The 18,700-nt window shown below is 46.6% G+C and overlaps 1 non-coding gene across 1 annotated transcript; it reads left to right on the forward strand.

Moving 5' to 3' along the window:
* The first annotated feature begins 17,657 nt into the window (after positions 1–17,657).
* TRNAK-CUU (transfer RNA lysine (anticodon CUU)) lies at positions 17,658–17,730 on the forward strand. Its single transcript has one exon. It is a non-coding gene; the product is annotated as a tRNA-Lys (tRNA).
* The last annotated feature ends 970 nt before the right edge of the window (positions 17,731–18,700 follow it).

The following is an 18,700-nucleotide window of genomic DNA, read 5'->3' on the forward strand; positions in this document are numbered from 1 at the left end:
ACCTCTTCCCCCTGTCCATCTGCCTGGCGCACTCCAACAACTGCCTCAATCCGATGCTCTACTGCCTGCTGCGCCGCGACTTCCGCCAGGGCCTGCGAGAGCTCTGCGGCCGGGCCAAGCGCCCCGTGGACCTCCGACCGTTCTCCGACTGCCCTGCCCCAGCTACCGCGCTCTCTGATTAGGCCTGAACCCGCAGAACCACACCTCTCAGTAAGGACCACCCGCCGCTCCGTCGGTACCAAGAGTGATGCGGCAGATTATGCCACCTGGGTTTGGAGTGATGATGTCAAGGAGCAGTGGCTGACTTTAGGGCCCGTGTTCTGGGTTCCAATGGAGAAGCAGGCCCTTTGGCCGGGGAGATTACTTAAGACTGGGAGTTCACCACTAACCTTCTGTGTGACCCAGGGTGAGTCCCTTCCTCCCTGGCCTCAGTTCCCTCATCCATACAAGGAGAGGTAAGGATTAGATGAACCCTGGGGACTCTGCCACGTCTACTGCTTTGAGCCTCCTGGCACAACCTCTGCAAACAGTGTGAGCTCCATTCATGGCCCTCTAAGGCACTTAATCTGACTCCTGCTTTATGTTCCCTTTTGTCGTTATAAGGGAGCTGTGAGAGAGGGGTGTGGGCTGTTTTTGGAAACCTAGAGTGCAGGGACTTCAGGGATATCAGGTAGCCCTTGATGGCTCAAGATTTCTGAGCTTTCATCTGCAAGGCCTGCCTGCTACTTGTCCTCCCTGGATCCTGGGGGCTCGGCTGACCCCACCATCACTCATCCAGCAGTATGCTATGACTCTGAGCATGCTAGCTGTTGCATGAAAAGTGGCTACAAGGAGCAGCCAGAAGGCCTGGAGCTATGCAGCTTGTGTGTGTGGAGGGGGGGGGAGCAGTGGGGGAGAGCAGCAGTGACCTGAGTGGCTCACATAGGACAGAACTGGGACCTGTGGGAGAGAAGTCATGGGAAGCAGGTTTCCATCCCTCGTTAGGGCAGACCTTTCCCATTTTTGAGCACCTGAGCTTCATGATGTAGTGAGCTCCCTGTCCTTGGAGTTATTACAACAGAGACTGATGGAGACAGAACTGATGCATCAGATGGGGGTGTGTAGCTGCTAGATCATTTCGGCAATCCCTTTGAGCCTGGAGGCCTGTAACTGATATGAGACAGGTGGAAATGTTTGCATGATATAGGCCTTAACAGCTTCTTCTCCCCCCGCTCTCCAAATGCACCGCTGAAGGTAAATCAAAAGGCAACTGAGGGGCTTCCCTGGTGGCGCGGTGGTTGAGAATCTGCCTGCCGATGCAGGGGACACGGGTTACGAGCCCTGGTCTGGGAGGATCCCACATGCCGCGGAGCAACTAGGCCCGTGAGCCACAACTACTGAGCCTGCGCGTCTGGAGCCTGTGCTCCGCAACAAGAGAGGCCGCGATAGTGAGAGGCCCGCGCACCGCGATGAAGAGCGGCCCCCGCTTGCCGCAACTGGAGAAAGCCCTCGCACAGAAACGAAGACCCAACACAGCCAAAAATAATTAATTAATTAATTAATTAATTAAAAATTAATATCTGCTTAAAAAAAAAAAGGCAACTGATTTAAACCCCTTCTCTGGTGGACAGCACTTGATCCTAATATTGATGCAGAGCCACCATAAAGCCTTCTCAGCATACATCAGTTGAGATTAGGTCATCAGAGGTCAGAATTTGTATTTGCATCCTTGCAAATACTTGCTCAGAAATTTCATGCCTGATACTTCTGACAGAGGAAGACTTGATGCTTGAAGGTAGAGGAAAAAACCTATTCCCCACTGCCTGGTGTCCAAGTCAGGAGCCCATGAAGGACCTTGGGTCAACTGAAATGTCTGCAGATTTGTCATCCCAGAGCAGCTGGAAGGGGGGTGAGGCCCACAGCTAGCCCTTGGTGGAATGAGAGTCCCTGTGCCTCATGGTGTGGGTGATACCATTGTTCCTCTAAAGTACCACAGTACAGAAGAATCTGTATTCCTTGGAGCACTTGTCCACTTAAAAAGAAAATAATGTTTTGCAAAGTAAAGAACTGTAGTGATTCACTGATAGCTCCAAGCCTTGATTATTTTTCTCAGTGTTATTTTAAAAATGGGTCTCTTGCAGCTCATTTCTCCCTTATGTGCAGAGAAATGTGCTTTGTGGAAGCAACGGGAGGGATAAGGAGCCGCTACTGCAGTTCTCACCTGTCTTCCTGCAGCCCATTCCCTGTTGTCCACGGGACCAGCCATAAGAACTAAAAGGGTGGGACATGGGGTGCTCTCCCAAGAGAACATGAGACCTGTGTGGGAGCTGCAAGTGCTCTAAATAAGAAATAATAGCTTATTAAATAGAACCTGAGGGCAATGGTCATTTCTAAAATCATTCTGTTTAAAGAATATTGTGGAAAGTTACACTAATGACTCCATAAATGCCATATAGTGGGCCCTAGGGTATGGGAGGCAAAGACATTCAACTTGGAGCCAGCCTGATCAGAAGCCCTTGCTCTGCCATGCTTTGTACCTTAAGCAAGTCACTCTGCCTGTCTGAGCCTCGGTTTCTTATCTATAAAATGAGTAGGTTGATAATTCCCTGTAATAATTTCCAGATAAATGATTAATTTTTTACCCCCACTGTGTTCTTTTCTAATCACTCTTTACTTGCAAACTGTTTTTAGGGTCATTTCTTGCCACAACACTGTTCATTTAATTCTTAGTTCTTGTGAACTGTTTCCTTTATCAAGGTCAGGGTGAACTTTTACTGGCTCATGTCATAAAAGCATGATGTTGCCCAGAAGAGGACTATGGCTCCTGTGGAGGGTCAGATCAAATACCTGTATTGGTAGTCTCAAACCGTGGGCCCAGCTCTGAGCCAGCACTCTTGAGGCTTCCCTCGCAACTGCCTTGTGTGTGGAAATAGGACCCAGGTGTGCCCCAGAAAGACAGCCCCCAGTCAGGGGTGCATTCAGCATGGTCCTGACCCCAGCACTGAGGGGATAGTGAGGAGGAAGGCACGGGGGACGGGGCACTCTGAGAAGACTGTCTGGAAAGGTGAGCTAGAAGAGTGCATTGGCACTAGATGTTAAGAGGGGTATGAGGGAAATGCACATGCAGAAGTGCAGCATAAATGAGATTTCTGAGGGAAAGAACAAACACCAAAACTTGTTGAGCAAGAAGAGCCACGAGCTGGCATTTGTTGAGCGCTGGACAATGAGGCAGGCACAGTGCTTGTGTATGCTTGGTCCTCAAAAAGGATTTGGAGGTGTGTAGTATTATTCACATTGTAAGGAGGAAACGAAGGCTCAGAGAAGTTAGGGAATTGCCCAAGGTCACACAGCTTGTGAGGCGGCATAGCAAGCATTTCAAACTGCAGCTCCCCGATTCCAAAGCCCAAACTCTTAATCGCTTTTGGCTCATCTGCCAGATGCCAAGAACGGGGGTAAAATGCTCAAAGAGGCCAAAGGACAACTTGTGTCCCAGGCATAGAGGCCACAAAGGAGCCAGGTGCCTGCAAAAGAATAGGTGCTCTGAATGAGTGAATGGACCCTAGGTTGGCTGTGGTGTCAGGTGCTGCAGCGGAGGGGAGAAGAGTGGGGAGTGACGGCCTGAATGAATCGCAAGGACATCGTATATTGTCATTAACCCAGCACAACCCAGCCTCCTCAGTGGCATGTAGGGGAGAGGCACGGGGGGATGCTCAGACTTCTGAAGCCCCTCCAAGTGGGCGGAGGTGTAGAGCCGTGGACCCTGTGCCCGGAGGTGCGTGGGTGGCTGGCTTAAAGACATCTTCAGCTTGCAGAGATGACCCCCTGGCCCCTGGTTAGCAGCCAGGCCCCAGTGCCTCAGCCTTGGCAAGCTTACTCTGCTGAATTCTTCCCTGAAGAGGACAGGACGCATCCCTGCACCCCTACCCTGAGTCACACAGCCCGGGAGTCCCTCCCGACCCTGGCCACCCTTCTCTTTTCCCTTCAGGACAGAGGGGCAGCTGAGCCTTCCTTTCTCTTCCAAGTCACCTCACTCCCAGGTCCTCCGTGGAGCATTTCAAGTGTTGGAACCCCAGGCAGATGTTCTAGACCTTTCCTCAACCCCAGCTTACTCTCTGTGAAAATTTTTGGGGCCCTTGTGTCCTACTTTGCACCCCTTCCTTGTGTGCCTCGAGTCTTTTCTCCGTTTTGGCTCTTAGCTTTCCACTCTGCTGGCATCCCTGCAGTTCCTCTGCCCACCTTGGAGGACAAGGGCAGGCACACAGGTCTTCCTGGTCCCCTGTGCAACGCTCTGCCCGTGAAGGATAGCAAACTAGATGCTGAGTATGTTTCCATTTCTTCTTCAGTTATAAACTGTAAATATCTGTGTCTGAGTCTTGCTTGTATTGCTTATAGGATAGGCTCTCAATAAATGTTTGATGAATGAGTGAACACTGCTCTGTATGTCCTCACTCTCCTGTTTGCCTGTGTATGATGCGGTCTTTCGTCTCTTTCCCCCCTCCCTCAGCCTGAGCAGGGTCTTCCAAAGCCTCCCCGGGGCTCCAGAAGACTGCTCCTAAAAATCTAGGCTTCTGTGAACTGGGCCAGCTGGCCTGGGCCTTCTCTGGAACCCACCTTCATTCAGCCTATTGCATTCTCCAGACCTCCTTTATGTCATCGCCTCCATTCATCCTCATAGCATCCTTGGGAACCAGGTGGCATTATTCCCATTTCATGGAGGAGCAAACTGAGGCTCCAAGTAGAGAAGTGGCATATAGCCAACTGGCAACAGCTGATACCATCCCAGGCCCGCCATCCTGCCTGCCTCTAATATGAGTTGTCAGACTGGAGTTAATCAAGAGAGAAATGATGTGAGTGAATGTGGAGACGGCTCATGGCTCCCTACCTTCCACAGTTGTTTTAATTTAATAGGAGCTCAGAGGGTAAATGTTCCAGAGGTCCTTGTAGATGTGGGGGTTGCAAGAGGAGGGTGGTGTTGGGCTAAAGCAGAGACATCAAGACACTGTTTGATGTCTGGAGTCTGACCATTATACCTCCTGGGGAAAAATGGGAGAGTCTGGATGGGGAAAGTCAGATTCTAGCAGCTGGAGGACAGGAGGGGAGGGGAGAAGCTAGAGACTGCAAATGTAGACAGCTCTTTCAAAGTGGCCCGTGATGGAGGCGAGAGGGTGAGAGATCGCAAAGGGCTGTGAGGGAAGGTGGTGGCCCTTTAGATGCTGGTGGGAAGGAGCAGAACGGTGGAGGTTGAACGTTGAGGAGAGAGGGGGTGATGGAGGAGTGACAGCTTGTGGGGATGAGAGGATCCAGAGTCCCTCTGGGTTGGGGGTCAGTTATAGACAGCATGACCCTCAGGTTGACAACCATATTTGAAAGCAGATGTTGCTATGAATTGAGTTGTGTCCTCCCAAAAGGTACACTGAAATCCAACCCCAGGTACCTGTGAATATAACCTTATTTGGAAATAGGGTCCTTGCAGATGTAATCAAGTTAAGATGAAGTCATAATGGATTAGGCTTGGCCCTAAATCCAATGACTGGTGTCCTTATAAGAAGGTCACATGAAGACAGACACACAGACAGGAGAGTGGTGTATGAAGATGGAAACAGAGACTGGAGTGATGCATCTACAAGCCAAGGATTGCCAGCAACCCACCGGAAGCTGGAAGTGGCAAGGAAGGATTCTTCCCTAAAGCCTTCCAAAGGAGCGTCGCCCTGCTGACACCTTGATCTCAGACTTCTAGCCTCCAGAGAACTGTGAGAGAATAAATTTCTGTTAAGCCACCCCATTTGTGCTAATTTGTTATGGCAGCCCTAGGGAACTAATGCAGACATGCTATGGGCTGAGCTTCCCTGTGGAGGAGGGTTGGGGAGGGGTGCTCACCTCTGGCTAAAGTCTGTAGCTCCCACTCATTCCTTCCAGCCTCCCTGGAGACCAGCAGCCTGGGGAGGTTAGAAGCATGGACTCACCCCGCATGGTCTAACATGGAGCTGCAATAGAGGGTTTGGGCTCAGGGAGGCTGGCATTGAGTGGGGGAGGATAGGCAGCACAAAGGCAAAGGGGGAGTGCTTACAGTAGAGGTAGTGGCCTTGGAGGAAAAAGCACAGGCCCTGAGATGCTTCTGGGCTGTGTGACCCTTGAGCAGATCGTCTGACCTCCCTGGACCTCAACCGCCCCCACTTGTAGTTGAGACCATGCTCCCTGCAGCACTGGCACTGGGCCTCCTGAGTAGTACAGTCCCAATACGTGATAGCACTCATTACCGTACGTTTTCATTCTAGCCATGGGGATCAATTTCACATTCAGCAAACATTTCTTGAAGGCTGACTGTGTGTCAGGCCCTGTGCTGGCTCCGGGGACAAGGACACACACACGCACACCACACACACACACACACACACACACACACACACACACACACACAAGCAATTTATGGCCAGAGATTGTCAGACTGGATTTTAAAAATAACCCCATAATCCTGCTTTATGCTCTTTACACAGACACAGCTAAACATAAGGGCAAAAACAGATTGAAAGTAAAAAGGATGGAAAATGGCACACCTAGCAAATACGAATCCAAGCAAATACAAATAGCAGTACTACTCCATTGGTATAGCACTGTTAACATCTATAACAATGCTGAAGGCATTAAAGCATTAATGGGGTCTGAAGGCATAAAAGCATTATTAGGGATAAAGAAGATCATTATATAATGATATAAAATAACAATTCTCCGGTAGGATATTTGAAAAACTTTAGCTTATATTCATATAACAACAACTGGTAGAATTGCAAGGGAGAAATGGATAAATCCATGATCATGGTGGCAGATTTTTAACATACCTCTCTCAGTAACTGAGAGCTCGACAGGTTAAAAACAATTAGGGTATAGAAAATTTCAACAACACAATTAACAAGTTTGATCAAATGGATAAGTGTAAAACCCTGCACCCAACAGTTAGAGAATATACATTCTTTCCGGTGTTCATGAAATACTTTAAAAAAATTAACCACGAACTAGCCATAGAACAACTTTCAACAAAAACTAATAAATCCCTAGTATACAGACATACAGTTTCCAATCACAGTGCATTGACGTTGGAAATCAATAACAACAAAATTAAGAAAACAAAATCCTATGTTTGAGAACAAGCTTCTAAGTAATGCAAAAACTAAATCATAATGGAAATTAGAAAACATTCGAAACTGAGTAATGAAAATATGAAGAGCTAACATTTATTGAGTGTTTGCTGAGTCAGGCCTGTTCCAAATGCCTTGTTGTTTATAGATCCCCATTTCCTAGGTGAGAAAAATGAGGCATGGAGTAGGTGAATAAATTGTGCAAGGTTCCACTGTAGCTAACTGGCAGAGCTGAGATTCAAAGCTGGTCTGGAGTTCAAGTTCATAACTACATATCAAAACCCTGATGTATTCTTAGCTGATGTGTTCTTAGCTGGCGTGACTGTGTGGCCTTCTTAGAAAGGAAGTATAGGCCTTCCCTACACCCAGGACATGGCAATCAGCTCCCAGCATCACACTGTCCCAGGCTGTCATTCCAGCGTCAGCAGCCTCATGTGCCCCCCACCCAGGAACCCCTCCCAGCCCCATCTTTCCCTGTCGAAATCCCAGCCTACATCAAGGCCCAACTCAAAGGATCCTTTTCTGTAGCCTTCCTACCCTCCTCTGACACTCCTGCAGGCCATAAACTGGAAAGCTGACCTTGCCACTTCTCTGCTTTAAACCCTTCTCTGGGTCCCTGCTGCCTGGCAGTGCTCCCCCAGACTCCTCCACTGAAGTACTCTGAAAGGCTCTGCTGCGTTCAGCTGTGAGTGAAGTGTTCCTTAAAACCTTGAGTTTTATCTTCAAAATTCATCCAGTTTGCAGTCTGCTTCATACCGTATCCATGTTTATTCCACAATAAAAATAACGTCCCCATACTCAAGTGACTGATGCTCCAAATACATCCTGTGTAGCACCACGGAGAACCCCAGGATGAGAAGCAGGAACTTACAAGGTGAAGCCCAGAATCCTGTGCCGGCACCATGGGCTCCCTCTCCAGCCTTCTCTGGACCCTGGACCCCGCGCAAATCCACGCATGCCGTTCCCTCTACCTGGGGTGCCAGGCCTGCTAGATGGGGCACTGGCCTGTGTCCCACATTCCCTACTTATTTTGTGCTGTGCTGCTCTGCTGCCCTGGCTGCTGCCCCCTGGCCTTTCAGCATCCTGAATCTGAATCCCCTTTCCTGCCCCTGCCCTCCCCACCTCTTAAAGCACTTTCAGCTATCTCTTTTAAAGCACTCAGGGACCACAAACAGTGGCTTGGGCCTGACTGAAAGAACGTTTCTGGCCCCCCAGTTATGGCAGGTTTGCACTGATAAAGTCATGCCCTCCAGCCACCGTTTGTTTGGGCTCCCCCCACTTCCTGGGGATCCTCAGGGCACCTGCCACAGGGCACCCCGGGTTCAGTCCCTATGAGTACAACCCCCTCCCTGGGCTGAGCAGGTGGTCCTCCAAGCCAGGGACCTTGCTTCTCCAATATGTTTGTCTCACCCTCACGATAGCCTCTGGGCTGATGTGGGTGCTGGAAGATTCCTTGCTGAAATGGAAATGTGTGTGGCCCTGACTCTTGACCCTTCCACTTAAAGTTTCTCTGCTCTTAGCTCGCTGATTAAAATGTCAAGTAAACAGGAATCTGTAAACCCACTTTCACTTCCCCGAGGGTGAAATGCCCTTCTTCTGTAGTTAGGATGAATAATCACCTCCTAATTGACACACTTAATGAATGGACAAAGGAAGGGTATGGGGGGCGGGACAGGGGAGGGGTTGTGGGGTGGGAAGAGTCATTCCTGAAGGAATCCAATTGTCACCTTGGATTATTGTAGAGGGAGATGGCAATATGGGGACAGAAAGATACCATTAATTTGGTCAGCAAGACATAGACTTATAAACCAAGGAATGTGTAAGCTAGAAGCACCCTCCTCAGAGGTCCTAGCCAAGCCCCTGTTTTAGAGATGAGGAAACTGAGGTCCAGGAAGAGGAGGGCACTGTCCAAGGTAACACAGGGAGCCCATGTCACCGCCTGGATTTCTCAGTTTGACAAGGTCCCAGGAGGAAAGCAGGCCACCCAGCAACCATTTGCCTGGGACTGGTTTCCAAGCAGCTGGGACTTTCAGTGTTAAGACTGGGCAAACCTGGATGGTGATCGCCCTAACCCCTGTGGGTCATGGTTTCTCTCTCTTCCCTGTCTACATGTCTCCAAGAGAGGTTCTAGGAAAAATATGAAAAAAGCAAAGCTATCTGATGCAGCCAGTCACTTGGACCCATCAGGACCAATGGCTTAGCCTGGGAGCGGGGTGGGCATGGGGGGCCCAAAGTGGCTGGGACTCTAACGCTGTCCAGGCCCTGCTTGCTCTGAGCACTTCGCCCGAGTCTCCAGCTTGGCCAGTCTTTGACTTCTTTGCTCTATTGTACGAAGGACAATTTAAAAGCTCTCTTGGAGCTGTTTAACTTTGATCTCTATAAACATTTCTTTTGGTATATGCCAGGATCCACATGGCGTGTATTTTGAGAGACTGTTTAGCAACGTGCTGGCATGTCTTTCTGTTGCTTTGTAGTTTGGGTGAGGATCCGACAGCTCTGTCCCTAACTTTCCGTGTGACCTTGAGCAAATCTACGTATCTTTCTGAGCCTTGATTTCCCCATATGTGGGAAATTCCTGACTTGCTCTGAAATTTGACTAGAAATTGCCTATCATATAGTAAGCAAGCACTCAACAAAAGGTTGCTGTTGTTACCTCCGGTCCCGGATGGCTCTGGGTCCAGTCTATCCCTTCCTCCAAGGTTTGGGGGAGTCAGCTAGGGGTCAGTGAAGACACCGGGATTCTCTGTGGATGAAAATTTAGGATTTCTCTCTCTTGGCCCATGCCAGTCCAGAACTCAAATCTGCTGTTAAATATTTAACAGTTTCCACACAGAGGCTTTTCACCAGAGCATCTTTTCTCCTTAAATTATCAGAACAGAGTTGAAGTTTTGAAAGGTGCTCGTGTTTTCCATATAGAGAGCTACAATTATATAACAAGGGAGGGATTTGGATGTGGCTGGCTGGAGGTGGAGTGGATGAAAGGGCTGGGGGCTGGTAGAAAGGGCACTGGCCTGGGCATCAGGAGACCTAGGACTCTGTCCCAAGTCTGCTCCTCATTTGCTTTTTGACAAAAGCAAGGCCCTTTTCCCTCTGGGCCTCTCTGGCTCCCTATCCATGAGATACGCAGGTTAGAGTCAGTGATCTCCAAGGCTCTATCTTGTGTGCTAGCTACACAGTAGGCATTAATAAATGTGGCATTTAATGAGTGTTTGTTTAATGAATTAATATATGGGGGAGGGTACGGACACGGGATGAGGACTTTGACCCATGCCATTCTCTTCTGGGAGGAGGGCCTGGCCCCAGCGTGGTATTCACTGGTCTGCTGGTTAGCCCCCAGCAGCACAGTCCTGAGGAAAACAAGACGGGTTGAGGGCCAGGATGTCTGTCTCCCTTCCTGGGGTCGCAACACTGACTTCTTCCTTCCAGTGCAGCAAATTTCTCTCCCAATTCATCTCCTAACTGGAAGTGGCCAAAAGACCCAGCTCCATATACCATTTATATGTGGAATCTAAAATATGACACAAATGAACCTATCTAAAAGACAGAAACAGACTCACAGACATAGAGAAGAGACTTGTGGCTGCCAAGGGGGAAAGGCAGTGGGAGAGTGAAGGATTGGGAGTTTGGGATTAGCAGATGCAAACTATTATATATAGAATGGGTAAACAAGGTCCTCCTGTATAGCACAGGGAACTATAGTCAGTATCCTGTGATAAGCCATAATGGAGAAGAATATGAAAAAGAATATATATATGTATAACTAAATCACTTTGCTGTACAGCAGAAATTAACATGACACTGTAAATCAACTATACTTCAATAAAATAAAATTTAAAAAAAAAAGGAAAAGTGCATTTGCATGAGGGGGCTCTGAATTCTAGTCCTAGATCTGCTCAGTCCAACCTTCTGGGGGAAATGTGGGCAGTCTCCATCCCTTCTACAGACCAGGGACCTTTTTTCCTTCAGACACAGTGCCAAGGGCTTGCAAGAATGCATTAAAACAAAGAAACTTATGAATGAATGCGTGAGTACGTAAATGTCTAAAGGCATAACAACACTACATCAATTCAATTCAGATAGGACTTTTGATAAACTTTTGTATTAAAGTATAACGTTAATATTTTAAAAAGCACAAATGTCGTAAATGTTTAACTCAAATTTTCACAAAGTGAACACACTCAGGTAAACAGCACCCAAATCAAGAAAGAGACCATGACCAACATCCCTGGAGGCCCTCTCACACCCTCTTCCATTACTACTTTCCCAAAATGTAACCACTCTTCTGTCTTCTGTCTCAGCTGCTTTTTGTATTTTACCCAGCTTTCCTAGTAGATCTTGGCAGGATAGTTGGTCTGCTACAAGCTAGTACAACATAGCCAGAAGCAGAAATCCTTGCCTTCCTCAACTCATACAGCTTTCTAAAATGTTAATATGTTTGATATGGTGTTTGGGTGGGGACTCCAATAATAGGTGTACTGAGGGCTTCGGATATTTTTTATTGTGGTAAAATATAATATTTATCACCATTTGTAAGTATACAATTCAGTGGCAATAAATATATTCACAGTGTTGTATAACTATTACAACTGTCTATTCCTGAAACTTTTTCATCAACCCCAACCAAAACTCCATACTCATTTCACAATACCTCTCCCTCCCTTGCTTTTCCCAGCCCCTGGTAACCTCTATTCTACTTTCTGTCTCTATGAATTTGACTATTCTAGGTACCTCATGTAAGTGGAACAATATTTACAGTGTTGCTTCTGTGTTTGGCTTATTTCACTTAGCATAATTTCTTAAGGTCCATCTATGTTGTAGCATACGTCAAAATTTTATTCCTTTTTATGACTGAATGCTATTCCACTGTATGCATATACTATATTTTGTTTGTCCACTGATCTGTTGCTAGGCAATTAAGTTGTTTCCATCTTTTGGCTATTATGAATAACGCTGTTATGAACATTGGTGTACAAATATCTGTTCAAGTCTGAGATTTTAAAATGGCCCTACGGGGACTTATTTCCTACTTTGTAAATGAGCACTTGGGCGACCCAGCTCTAAGACTCCATGCAATGAACTGGCTCCCAAATGGACTAAGAGGGCTGGGGGGTCAAAGGTACATACATGCCAGTGACTTGCCCCTCCCCAGGAACGTAGAGGCTTCTCGTGTGCCCACTGTGTGTGGCAAGACTGGACAACGGGGGCTTCCCTGGTGGTGCAGCGGTTAAGAATCCGCCTGCCAATGCAGGGCACACGGGTTCAATCCCTGGTCCGGGAAGATCCCACATGCTGTGGAGCAACTAAGCCCGTGCGCCACATACTACTGAAGCCCCCTGTGGGCCTAGAGCCCATGCTCCGCCACCGCAGTGAGAAGCCCGTGCACCGCAACTAGAGAAAGCCCGTGCGCAGCAACGAAGACCCAACGCAGCCAAAAATAAAATAAATTAATTTAAAAAAACCCTCTCTTTCCTTTCTCCTACAAAACTTGATAGTACTTTCAAAAAAAAAAAAAAATAAAAGAAGACTGGACAACGGCATGGCTGGAGCAGCCCCTCCGTCCACGGCTGCAGTCCTAGGGAGACAGAGGACAGTCTCCGGGTAAGAAGTGTTCAAATTGAGCCTGCCATCCTGGTCTGACCCACCAGATCAGGTGCTAATTCCCTGAGGACTGGGGGTCTCAGGGTCAGGGGTTCTGGCCCAGGAGGGGATGTCTTTGGTAGAGAGGCATGGGGCCTCTGCTCTCACCCTTGTTGGCAGGAGCCTCTCCCCATCATGTCTGAGGTGGCAGGAGGGCAGGGAGGCCTGTCTCCACCACTGAACCAATCCTGGAAGGTTCAGGGACTGACTGACTCAGTCTACTCCAGAGGTGAAGACTGGCAGCCTGCAGGTTACAAGTGACCCATGGGTGGGTTTTGTTCAGCCAGCACGTTTTGGCATTTAAAAAAAGTTAGTTGTCAACATTTGAAAATCAGGAAGTTTTGCTTAAAATCCAGATTTCTGGTTCCTTTTTAAATAGTCAGAAGAGCTGGTGGTCCTGGGCCTGCATGCCCGGCAGTGGCTGCCCCTTTAGATCAGATCTCTACTCTCACAGGCAGCCCTGGCCCCTTCACTCATCTGCCTAGCCCTGTAACACCAGAGCCCTTTCGACTATACTTTAATTCCTTTTCAACCAACCAAGAAATGCTTCATAAACCCCAGGAAATGAAAGGTCAGATTTAAGAATTTGTTAGCTGACTGGTGCATAATGACCAAAGCATGGGTGCTGGAGCCAGACTGCCTTATCCAAGTTCCAGCTCTAGGATTCATTGCATTGTACCCAACAGGCCTGCAAGTCTTGTAATTGCCCAGCTGCAAGACCAAAGAAAAAGCCCGTAGACAGTAACAGAGACATCAACAATATGGAATCTTACACATCTGAAGCAAAAGGTCCTGGAGCAACACCCCACAGTGTATGGCAGATAGGACATGGCAGCCATCTTCATTACTCGTGGGGAGAAGGAAGCTACCATATATAGGGGGAGGGGGAACTGACAATAGGTTGGGGCTCATCAGTTACCAGGGGAACCAGAAGCTGGGGCAGGGGGCAAGCACCCAGGTAGTTCCTGATTAAGCCCTGTGATTAAGGGGATTGGATAGTCCTGTGAGTAAGCAGGGACTGGTCAAGCAGGGGATGTATGGAGAGCAAGAGAACAGCCATCTTGAGCAGCCTTACCATACAGATTCATTAGCTGTGTGTCCTTGAGCAAGTTACTTTACTACTCCATGTCTCAGTTTCCTTATCCTTATGATGATAATAACAACAACACTTTCTTCCTAGGATTGTTATGAGGCTGAAATGAATTAACGCATATACAGTACAGTACTTTGGAAAGTGCCTGGGTCATGGAAAAGGAGAAGGGGTACAAGAAGAAGTGGTTATGGCATTGGAGGCCTTGAAGGTGCCCCAGCACCAGCTTGACAGGGGTGTGTCAAGCCCAGCTCTGTTACTTGTTAGCTGTATAGTCTTGGACAAGTCATTTAATCCAGCTGAAGGTCCTTTGAGAACATGGAGGCACTTCTCAGAGTGGAGACTTCACAATTGGCAGCTATTAGTATTAAGTGCTTGCTGAATGCTCTTGGCTTGCTTCCACATGAGCCCTGCTGCCCACCACTTTCAGGGCTGGGGAATGGACATTGACCTGGAAGACTGGGAGATTGAGCTGAAAAGAACAAAGAGGCTATGCTGGGTACAAAGGCACCATTGTGAGCATGCGGTCTCACAATTTCCTTTCTGTCCTTTCAACCTGCAGGGATGCCATTTGGGACCTGAGTGGGAAGGGCGTGGGAGCCCGTCCAGAGTTTACCAGCTGGTCTCAGCGAAGGTCAAAGAACACACGACGCCAGAGGAGAGACAGCCCTGCAAGGTCCTTGTGTGTCAGTCTCCTTGTTATGTAGGTGAAGAATCTGGGGCCCAGAGTGGGAAAGAGCGTCTGACATCACATTTGCTCTGACATCACAGAGCAAATCAAGGGTGGGAACCAGAGCCTCACACAGGGGACAGCAGGAAGTCCCACTGCTCCAGGTCTTCTATTCACAGGGGGCATTTGAGACATTGTTCAGACATTTGACCCTTTTTCCAAATGAAGTTGGATATTCTATCATTAAACACACTGAGAAGATGGCAAAAGTAAACATTTATCTTGCAACTTAAATATTGAGAAGTGCACTTGGCATCCTGGAAGCTGGAAAGTCCATGGCTTTGCTCTCTCTAGCCCAGTGGGGTTGGAGCATCTAGTACAGGTAGGGGTGGGTAATCGAAGCCAGAGAGGTAAGTTGATCTTGATCAGGCAAGACCAGACAGGCTTCATTAAGGAGTTTGTACTTTGGGCTTCATCCTGAGGCAGTGGATGACCTTGGAGAGATTTAAGGGAAATAGCAGAAAGATCGTGCTGGCTGCAAAGATCTCCCCAGACCACCGAGGAGTGTGGTTTAGCTTCAGCTGGTACCCAGAGGGAGGAGGGAAGGAGACGGGAGTACCAGGGCCTTCATAGTGCTCATCTCAGCCATCTCCATGGTGACACTGGAAGATGGTACAGTTCCTTTCAAGGAAATTTCCTTATTAAAATTTCAAGTGTTTTTGTGTTTCAGGCTGGCCTAGACCCTGGCTTCACCCCCTTCTCTCTGAACACAAACAGGCAAACTGAGAAGTTGAGGGAGTAGAGAAGGAAATGCTGGGTTGAGATGGTATGAGGCAGACGGGCCCCAGCAGTGCCACCAGCCTGTGCAACCTTGGCTACCCATCCTCCATCCTCCACCTCTAGGCCTCCCCAGGCCCAACATCTAGTGGAAATCAAGTTGTGCCTCTTCCAAATAAGAAAAGCTTTTCTTCTTACACTCACTCAGTGAAACTCAAGGGAAGCGACCAGCACTTCTGTCCAGGGGTCTATGTGGTCATGAATTCATGAGTTCCTTAGAGACCTCCTTAAGCCATCCCTTTTCTTAGCCTTCCCTCTCTCACTCTCATCCCTACTCTCCCCACCTCCCCATATTTTGTAGATGAAGAAACAGAGGCCCGCATTATGGAGGTGACTCACATAAAGGTTAAAATTCCAAAGGAACTTCCTCAAAAAATTACACATAGAATTACCGTATGATCCAGCAATTCCATTTCTGGATATACACCCAAAAGAACTGAAAGCAGGGAATCGAACAGATATTTGTACACCAACACTCAGAGCAGAATTATTCACAATAGTCAAAAGGGGGAAGCAACCCAAATGCCCATCAACTGATGAATGGATAAACAAAATGTGGTATATTCATGAGATGGAGTATTTATTCAGCCTTAACAAGAAAGGATATTCTGAGGTATGCTACAACATGGATGAACTTTGAAAACATTATGGTAAGTGGAATAAGCTAGACACAAAAAGATAAAATATTATATGATTCCACTTACATGAGGCACCTAGAGTAGTCAAATTTATGGAGACAAAAAGTAGAATGGCAGTTGCCAGGGACTGAGGGGAGAATAGGGAGTTGTTTAATGGGTACAGAGTTTCAATTTGGGAAGATGAAATAGTTCTGGAGTTGGATGGTGGTGATGGTTGCACAACAATGTGAATGTACTAATGCCACTGAACTGTACACTTAAAAATGGTTAAAGCAGTAAATTTTATGTTATGTTTATTTTACCATAATTAAGAAAAAGAAACACATACACAATACAGAATGGTATCCAATCCAGGATCACCTATTGCGTCTGATTATTATGGCCACTGTATCTCTTTTAATCTAGCAAAAGTCATTTTTTAAAAATTCAATACTTACTTGTTGAAGTATTGTCCTGCAGAATTTCCCACTTTCTGATTTTGTGCTATTGCTTCCTTGTGCTGTCATTTGTCTGGTTCCTCTCTTTATTTCCTGTAAACTGGAATTAATATCTAATGGTTGATAGATCCACATAAAGCATTTTTTGGCTAGAATAAATAATGACCATTGATCTTGTGTACTTCAGATTATATCACCATTGAAGACACACAATCTTACTGAAGATTAGTAAACCACTAGCAAAACTCAGATTAATTTCTCAGTTAGGGTGGTGACAGCTTGATTCCTCCATTGTACAGTTACTCTTGAATCTAGGAAGTAACCCGTGTAGTGTTGCTCTGAACCTGTGTGACCCTTAACAACTATTAACATAACGGTTTAACCTCGAAGGATAATCCTCGTTTACAAGGGTTTGCTGATTTACGCTTTTTCTAATCCTACATTTTTCCCCCCACCCTATAAAGTAGAGCACTCCCTCATCAACTGGGACTATTTGGTTACTACTAGAAAAGCAGAATAAATCTTTAATTTTTTTCGTTCTAGTGGGGAGAGGTTTGAAATAATGGTCCCTTCCCACACAGAGGTGTTATCATACTGTAGGATAAATGTCTTTACCTTTTAGTTCTGTGTGAGCAAACGCCACAATTAATTCAATTAATTTCTGAGACTGCGTTAGCTTTTTAATAATCTTCTACTTTGTGAACAATGGGGCATGGCTTCCTTGAACCACCGTCGTGCCGTAGAAAAATGCCAGATACCTCAAAGCCACACGGGGGCCCCCGAGAGGCCAGCCAGCTCTACACATGTGCCTTGGATTCTGATCTTCTTTAGAAGGTACGCAGGACGTTCCTCCAGATGCAGCTGTTGTGTCCGGCCACGCAGGAGTCGAGAACATTCTTGGTCCCCGGAGCGGCAGGGGGTGAGCGCTCTCTCAACGGGGATCTCGGGGATAAACAGGAGGCACCCCACGCTCACTTCCGTCCTCTCTCAGCGGGAGTTCAGGGGCGCCTGCATCAGCCCGCTTTACCGCTGACCACTAGAGGGCCACTGAAACATTTATTAAACAGTAAAAGTTTGTGTGCACAGAATCAGAAATGAAACACAATTTTGAGAGTAGTAAAAAGCTTTACCAAAAAAAATTATGGGGAAAAAAATTTAAATACAAAATATGTCTTGGAACAAGTTAAAACAATCTTATTACTTTGAAAAGATTTAGAAAAAGGACTTTGCTCAGCTGCCCGGCTAGCTCAGTCGGTAGAGCATGGGACTCTTAATCCCAGGGTCGTGGGTTCGAGCCCCACGTTGGGCGGTTGCTTTTCTGCGTTTTTTCCAATTCGCTATTATGTTCTGTGATACTGAAAATTAGTTTGGAGATCAGCTCTGATTCACAGGGTTTACTATGCACATAAATTTCATATCCTTGAATTCCTCTAAGTAATTTACTTTGTGCATTTGGGAAGGGCTAGTGATTATTATGGGCTGTTTAAACCACTGTAAGATTGTTTTAGTGATGATAGCTATTGTGAACAGACATAGGAGTTTCGTAATCCTTTTTTTCTAAGTCAGTGATCCAAACTGAACATTTTTACTGCAGCAATTTTGCAGTCTCAAAACATATTCAATATCCTGTGATAAACCATAATGGAAGGTAATATAAAAAAGAATGTGTATGTATGTGTGTGTCTGTGCACGTGTGTGTGTAACGATCACTTTGCTGTACAACAGAAATTAACACAACATTGTAAATCAACTATACCTCAATTAAAAAAAACCATATCTCAAAGCAAGTAATTATTTTTTCCTTCATATGTTTTCCTAAAAGAACTCAATTTCTTAGGGCAAAACTTTGCTTCTACGTTCACAGCTGCAAATTCTTTCCTTGCTTAAATATTTCCTGTCATTCCCAACAATTCTCAAACATTCTCCACAATTACCATATGTTATTATCATCAGTTCAAGATACTATTTCAGACTTTGGAAGAAACACATGGAAAATTTCGCAATCGAAAATGAAGACCCCTAAATACTCCTATTATTACAAAGGAATATTTAATCTCTAGGTGATGGAAGGTGAAGTAGAATTTTTAAAAAGGCAAACTCTGTCAGAGAAAAATCAAACTGGTAAATTGATGAGAAGTCAATGAAGATATATTTACTTTTAAATATATATCCATTTTAAATTGAAGGTCAGTGTTATGGGTTGAATTTGTGTCCCCCTGATATTCGTATGTTGGAGTTCTAACCCCTAGTACTTCAGAATGTGACCTTATTTGGAAACA

This window comes from Eschrichtius robustus, chromosome 1 (genome assembly GCF_028021215.1).
Source record: "Eschrichtius robustus isolate mEscRob2 chromosome 1, mEscRob2.pri, whole genome shotgun sequence".
Classification (NCBI taxonomy): domain Eukaryota; kingdom Metazoa; phylum Chordata; class Mammalia; order Artiodactyla; family Eschrichtiidae; genus Eschrichtius; species Eschrichtius robustus.